Source organism: Enhydra lutris, unplaced genomic scaffold, assembly GCF_002288905.1.
Source record: "Enhydra lutris kenyoni isolate GAN:26980312 unplaced genomic scaffold, ASM228890v2 scaffoldscaffold56, whole genome shotgun sequence".
Lineage (NCBI taxonomy): Eukaryota > Metazoa > Chordata > Mammalia > Carnivora > Mustelidae > Enhydra > Enhydra lutris.
In genome coordinates this window covers 13,220,419-13,227,938 of record NW_019154140.1, presented here as the reverse complement: position 1 = coordinate 13,227,938, position 7,520 = coordinate 13,220,419, and the positions used below count along the sequence as shown (strand labels likewise).

Below are 7,520 nucleotides of genomic sequence, written 5' to 3'. Positions count from 1 at the left end.
GAGATACCATCTACAGCAGTCAGAATGGCTAAAATTAACCATTCAGGAAATGACAGATGTTAGGGAGGATAGAGAAAGAGGAACCCTCTTACACTGTTGGTGGGAATGTGAGCTGGTGTAGCCACTCTGGAAAATAGTATGGAGGTTCTTCAAAAAGTTAAAAATAGAGGTACCCTATAACCCAGCAATTGCACTACTAAGCATTTACCTCCAAAGATACAAATATAGTGATCCGAAGGGGCACCTAATGTTTAAAACAGCAACATCCACAATAGCCAAACTATGGAAGGATCCCAAATGTCCATCAAGATATAAGTGGATAAAGACCATGTGGTGCATTTATACTATGGAATACTACTAGGCATCAAAAAACATAAAATCTTGCCATTTGCAATGTCATGGATGGAACAAGAGGGTATTATGCTAAGCAAAGTAAGTCAATCAGAGAAAGACAGCATATGATCTCACTCATATGTGGAATTTAAGAAACAAAATGGAGAATAACAGGGAAAGAGAGGAGAATATAAAACAAAGTGAAATCAGAGAGAGACACACAAACCATAAGAAACTCTTAATCATAGGAAACAAACTAAGGGTTACTGTAGGGGAAAGGGGTGAGGGGATGGGGTAACCAGGCAATGGACATTAAGGAAGACACGTGATGTAATGAATACTGGGTATTATATAAGACTGATGAATCACTGACCTTACCTCTGAAACTGATGAAACATTTTATTTTAATTAACTGAATTTAAATAAAAATGAAAGCTAATATTACTGTATTGTGCCTTTAAAAATACAAATTTGTAGATCTTAAGTGTTCTCACCACTTTACAAATATAATTTGTACTTATTCACAACCATAGCAGTTAGCTATATAATTCCATATTATTAATAATCACTACTATTTATTGATAACTAATTACACTATGTGCTTGACAGACTCATTTCCATCCCTGTAGTACATTATGTGTGCCAGATTTATCTGACATCTGACTTACCAGTTACCATTTGACTTACTAGAGGGAATCCTCTATTGAGAGAGGCTATAAAAACCCTGTTGTCAACTATTTGCCTTCTTTCACATGCAAATTATACTTCAGTCAGGATGAAATTGAGAAACCAATCATACATTTTCTCTTATATTTTGAGTTCCCTTTAATTTTTTATCACTTATTTTATTTTTTTCTTAACAAATCCTGTGCTGTATTTCTCAATTGAATACATTGTATAGGGATCATTATGAATATTGAATGACTAATTAGGATTGTAGTATATTTTTTATTAATAAAAAGTGCTTTCTATTATTTAGGAAACATTTTCATATCCACAATTCTTATTTAACCTACACATGCGTGCATGCACACAAACACACACACTCACACACAACCACACATACATATCATCCCAAATACTTTAGGCACTTAATACATTCAGTAGAATGGAAGAGTATTTTAACAGATGAAATTCTAATTTTATATGAGATGGAAAATTTTGTTCTGTTATGAAGTTTTTATTTTCTAAAAACATGAGTGATTTTGTTTAGGCATTAAATAATTTACATACATGCCCAGTTTTAAACTAGTCTAAAACTAGAGAAGGAGCTATACATCTATATTCTAGTGTAGTGAGAAAACAGAGCTTACATTCCATGTAATTAGAGAAAGTGAATGTATTCTATTGATCTCAAACAGTTTTTTCCTCACTTTTTCTGCAGTATGTATGTATGTATGTATGTACACATGTATCTACCTATATATTACAAGAGTCATTATGGGTTTTGGAAATATGGGGATCTTTATACTGTTAAAGATCTATGCTTTTTTGTTTGTCTGTTTAATATTTTATTTATTTATTTGACACAGAGAGATTCAGTGAAAGAGGGAACACAAAGAGGGGAAATGGGAGAGGGAGAAGCAGGATTCCGGCCGAATAGGGAGCCTGATGCTAGGCTCCATCCTGGGACCCTGGGATCATGACCTGAGCTGAAGACCGATGCTTAACAACTGAGCCACCCAGGCACCCCAGATCTATGCTTTAAAAAAAAAAATCGATAGTTAAATTATATGGATATACCCTATTAAGTATGCAATATTTTTTTATTTTAAAATAAAAGCATCCACATTTTTCAATAAATCATATGGCATTTGAGGAATTTGATTTCCTAGAGAAACTGTAAAATATTGAAGGAAGTTTCTGACAAAGATCAATGAAAATGACAAGATTATATTGTCTGTATTGAGTAAGAAAAATGTCATATCAATATTTATACAGTGTCTCATCCATTCCAGGTGATAACTGTTTTCCTAAACAAAACTCAAATACAATTTTCTGAATAAAACAATTATTGTTCAAGAAGTTGCAACTAACAATGGGTTCAGAAGAATGGGAGCCAGAAAGTCATATGAAGTTATTTCAGTTGAATGGGAAATATTAAAAGTGCTTGTAAACTGTTAGAAAGAATGAATGAATGAATGAATAAGGATAACAGGAAGACCACTGTGATTTAAAGCTGGCTCAAATTTCATGTTTTGTATATTTTAAATTACCCTGCAATGTATCTAATTTGTGACACCACAACATTTCATTCGCTTGAGAAAAATACAATCTTCCTTGCCCTGTCCATGAAGGCCTGTTGTCTTGCTGGTTCCTTGGGCTGTAAATAAAGGGTTTCAGCATGGGGGCTACTGAGGTGTTTAGCACAGCAACTCCCTTGCTCAGAAACACTTGGTTTTTTGCTGAAGGTTTAATATATATAAAAATGCAGCTTCGATAGGAGATGGAGATGACAATCATGTGGGATGAACAAGTGGAAAAGGCCTTTGTCCTCTGACTAGCAGAAGGAATCCTCAAAATTGTTCTGATGATATATACATAGTACAGTAATATTGATGCCAAAGTGAACAATAAAGAAAATGGAGACCAGGAAAAACCCACTATCTCTAGGAATTTTGTGTCTGAACAGGAAAGTTGCAGCAGGGGAAATAATCACAGTTGAAGTGGTTAGTAATATTAGACCTACAATAATTAAGGTTTAGGAGTGACATGAGCACAGGGAATATGATTAAGAATGAAATCAGCCATGAAGAGAAGACAAGGAGTCTGAAAACTGTAGGATTCAAATTAGCAAAGTTCCAAATATGGAGCCAGAATTTGGCTGAAATAGTATGTCATTTCGTCTACAGGTGAGATTTTAAGTGAACCGAAAATAGCAGTGATCCATTAATTTCCTCTCTTTTACCGGTGAAACCTTTAGTTAAGGCAAGTTTGAAAATATTCAATATCACAGAGCTTGAAGGGCTAGAGCAGGTAGTTTTCCCCATCCTTTCTGACTCCAAATAACACCTGTTAACTTTCGGGAATGTGAGCTTGGGTTTCTTCCCAGTGAGAATAAGCTTAGTGCTCTTGCTCCAATTGTTTACTAGTTTCCCATACTCTTTAAGTTAAAGCTTAATTACATCGAGAATCCTCAGAAATGGGAAAGATCCTGTATTTTTTAATGACGTGTGAGTGTTTTAGCCTTAGCCATTGATCAACTTTTGCTAACACCCCGCTTTTCCAACTCCTCCTACTATCTCACGGGTCAGATATACTAGAGTCATTGCCTCCAGCAACCTTAGAAGTTAGAGATAGAGGGGAGAAAGAAGCGGGAAATAATTTAAGCTGGAGAGTTTAGAATAGAGTTTGATCACATCTGAATTCCTGGTCATATTTTATGATGTTTCAGCCTACATGTAATTATTATGATCTGTATACCTATATAGATATTTATACTATTTCATATTCTCTTTCTATTTAAAATCATATGAATTACTGCTATTAGTATGGAAGAATTTTCCTAAGTTAAAGAGGTAGGAAAGCACTCTCCTAGAAAACTTGGGTGAATAGTTTAATTTCTTTACTTGTATGTGTTTTCAAAGGAATAGGTTTTAATTTCTTTATTATTTTCATTTTTTGTTTTTCATTATTATTACTTATTAAAGATTTTTATTTCTTTATTTGACAAAGAGAGAGTACAGTAGGCAGAGCAGAAGGCAGAGGGAAGGGAGAAGTAGGCTCTCTGCTGAGCTGGAAGCCCCATGCGGGGCTCGATCCCAGGACCCTGAGGTCATGACCTGAGCTGAAGGCAGCTGCTTTAACCAACTGAGCCACCCAGGTGCCCCATAATTTCCTTTTAAAAATATTAAATGATATTACCATAGTTATTTCCATAAGGAAGAGTGCAGATATCTGGGTTCAAATCCAAACCACTTAACTGGTCTGAAACCATGTATTCTTTGTACAGCATGAACTGGACTGGTCAGTAGGTGATAAGTGTCAAAGCTTGTATTGTACCTTAATTTCAGTCTCTTTTTTTTTCTTTATTTATTTTTAATTTTTTTTTAAATTTCAGTCTCTTATGTTTTTTTTCCTGACAATCAGATATGTCTTCCCCTAAAAAAGACATATTTTTGTGACACATTTCAGCAAAATTTGCATATCAAAAGGCAGAGTCTGTTAGAATATTTTGAACAAACTGAAATACTGAATATTAAATTAGAAATAGTAAGTATGTTAAAGTGATAATTTGGGGATTCCTGCAATATATTCCAAAAATAGCCTTTTGAATGAGAGAAAGATAAAAATACGTTTATTGACAAATAAGAACATATTTAATTTCAGATATGTCTAATGATTCCAGACAGAAGTATAATCCCAGATTTTCTTAATTTACTTAAAATGTGAGAGGCAATGCATTCATAAGCTACTTCTGGAGACTTTTTTTCAGGAATTCACCCTTCCTCTCTTATGTAATATCTCTTTCATTTTTTCATATAAACATAAACGTTATTCTGACCTAAATTTTTAAAAGCTACTATTGTAACTCTGAGAGTTCTTTAAGTAAATTTCCGGGGAATACTGCTTTGTGACTAAAATGTAAACCGTTTTAAAGCTCTCTGGATAAGATGAGGTTTAAATACTATCCAAAGATGAAACAAATTTACCTTCTCTAGTCACTGTATAATGAATGAAAGGCAGAATAAAGAAAAGCCAGATTCAGGAGAGATGGGCCTAAGAGGTAGAATGATGCCATGAAGTACATCTTTCAGAAAATTAAGCAATATAGTGAGATAGAAGCAAAAGTATACCTACCAGCATATCCAATCAAGTTAGTTTCTCCTCGGTTGTATGTAATTTTTCTCATATGCACATGACACTTTGTATTCACACAGGAGATAATTTATTCTCAACTCTTTTGGGTTCATTAAATACAGAGCTGAGCTCCAACTCTTCATTGAGGGTAGCACTCAGGTTTTTTCATTTATACATCTCTACCAGCATAAAAAAGAATGAATGTATCAAGAAAGAATAGCAATAATTTAAAAATCGGAAGGGTATTTGAAACTCAGTGTTTAATATTTTAATTTTAAGTGTATAGACTTAATACCATGAGAAGTAAATGTCAGTGAATTAATTATAAATCAATAGTATATAATGAGAGATGGAATGGCACTTATGTTTCTAACTGATCCTCCATTTTACCTCAGATCTTCAAATTAACCAGTATTAAATATTTACAGTCCATTAATTCAGAAATTTTGTTCACAAACACAGTCATATTCACACACTCAGAGAGCACATTTTTAATATGTAATATGTAATGCAATTTTACTACAGAAATATTCAGCAATTTTTTTCCAGTTAACAATATGTACTAGATATCATTCCTTGTCAACTTACAGAGCTGGGACTCATCCTTTTATAACAAATTCACAGACTACCAGAGGAAACTTCTAATAATTTAGTAGTTTCATTATTTATTGAGATTCAAGGAATTAGCTTTCTATTAATTTCACATCATTAGCTAAAATTCTAAGTCTATTTTTATGCATTCATTTGCATATGTGCAACTACTAGAATAAAATATATGTAAGTACCACATTTTGATAAATACTTCAAAATTGTCCTCCTATCAATAAAGAACGAGCCCTTTTCATTGCATCCTAGCCATCACAGATATTAGAAATCATTTCCATATTTTATAAACAGAGACAAAAATGAAGCCACAATTCACATTATGAGATATCATAAGGATCAGATCACAATTCTTAGATTTTGAGGTTAAAGAGACCCAATGATTTTGTAAAGTTGCAACCTTTATTTAACTTGCAAAATCTATTCAACCTTTCTATCAATTTCTGTACTCATAAAATGAGAGGGCTAGTACTCTTAACTCATAGCTTATTATAAAGATTAAGTGAAATAAATCATGAGTGGAAGTCATTGTCTCTCACATATGTTGTTTTCTCTGCTGGAAGTGGTTTCTTAGGCATCTCAATTCATTTCTAATCATTCATCAATGCTAATCTATTTGTTCCTTTTTTATATTGAGTATAACTGACACACAACTATTAGTTACATTAGTACGTTAGTAATATTGTTATATTATGATCAGATGGAAAGCATAATGAATTGACAAGTTTATACATTATGCTATGTTCACCACAAGTGTAGCTATGATCTGTTACCAAAGAAACCGGACGACTTTCTCACACAATACACAAAAATAAATTCAAAATGTATTAAAGACCTCCATGTGAGACCTGAAACCATAAAACTTCTGGAAGAGAGAATAGGCAGTAACCTTTTTGACATTGGCTATAGCAACATTTTTCTATATATATCTCCTGAGGCAAGGGAAAAAAAGACAAAATATACTATTGGGACTACATCAAAATAAAAGTTTTCTGCACAACAAAAGAAACAGCCAACAAAACTATAAGGCAATCTATGGAATGAGAGAAGATATTTGTAAGTGCCATACCAATAAAGGGCTGATATCCAAGATATATAGAGAACTTATAAAACTCAAAACACCAAAAAGGAAAAATCCAATAAAATAATGGGCAGAAGACATGAATAGACACTTTTCCAAAGAAGGCATCCAGATGGCTAACAGGCACATGAAAAGAAGCTCAACATCACTCATTGTTAGGGAAATACAAATCAAAACTACAATGAGATATCATTTCACACCTGTCAGAATGGCTAAAATAAGTAATACAAGAAAAAACAAGTGTTCATGAGGATGTGGAAAATGGAGATCCCTCCTGCACTTTTGTGACGAATGCAAATTGGTGCAGCCACTCTGGAAGACAGTATGGCAGTTCCTCAAAAAGTTAAAAATAGAACTGCCCTATGATCCAGCAATTGCACTACTAGGTATTTACCCAAAGAAGACAAAAAATTCTAACTCAAAGGGCTACATGGACCTATATTTGTAGCAGCACTAGCTGTGATAGCCAAATTCTAGAAAGAGTCCAAATTTCCACCAAATGCTGAATGGATAAAGAAATGGTATATAAACACAATGGAATATTACTCAGTCATAAAAAAAAGAATGAAACCTTCCATTTGAAATGACATGGATGGAACTAGAGAATATTATGTTACATGACATAACTCATTCAGGGAAAAACAAATACCATATGATTATACTCATATGTGGGATTTAAGAAACAAAACAAATAAGCAAGGGG

At 33.4% G+C, this 7,520-nt stretch overlaps 2 pseudogenes; both read right to left on the bottom strand.

The window, feature by feature from the left end:
• LOC111157767 overlaps positions 1-1,011 on the bottom strand; it is a 6,178-nt pseudogene extending 5,167 nt beyond the window's left edge.
• Positions 1,012-2,584: 1,573 nt separating this feature from the next.
• Positions 2,585-3,323, bottom strand: LOC111157766 (annotated as a pseudogene).
• Between the last annotated feature and the right edge of the window lie 4,197 nt (positions 3,324-7,520).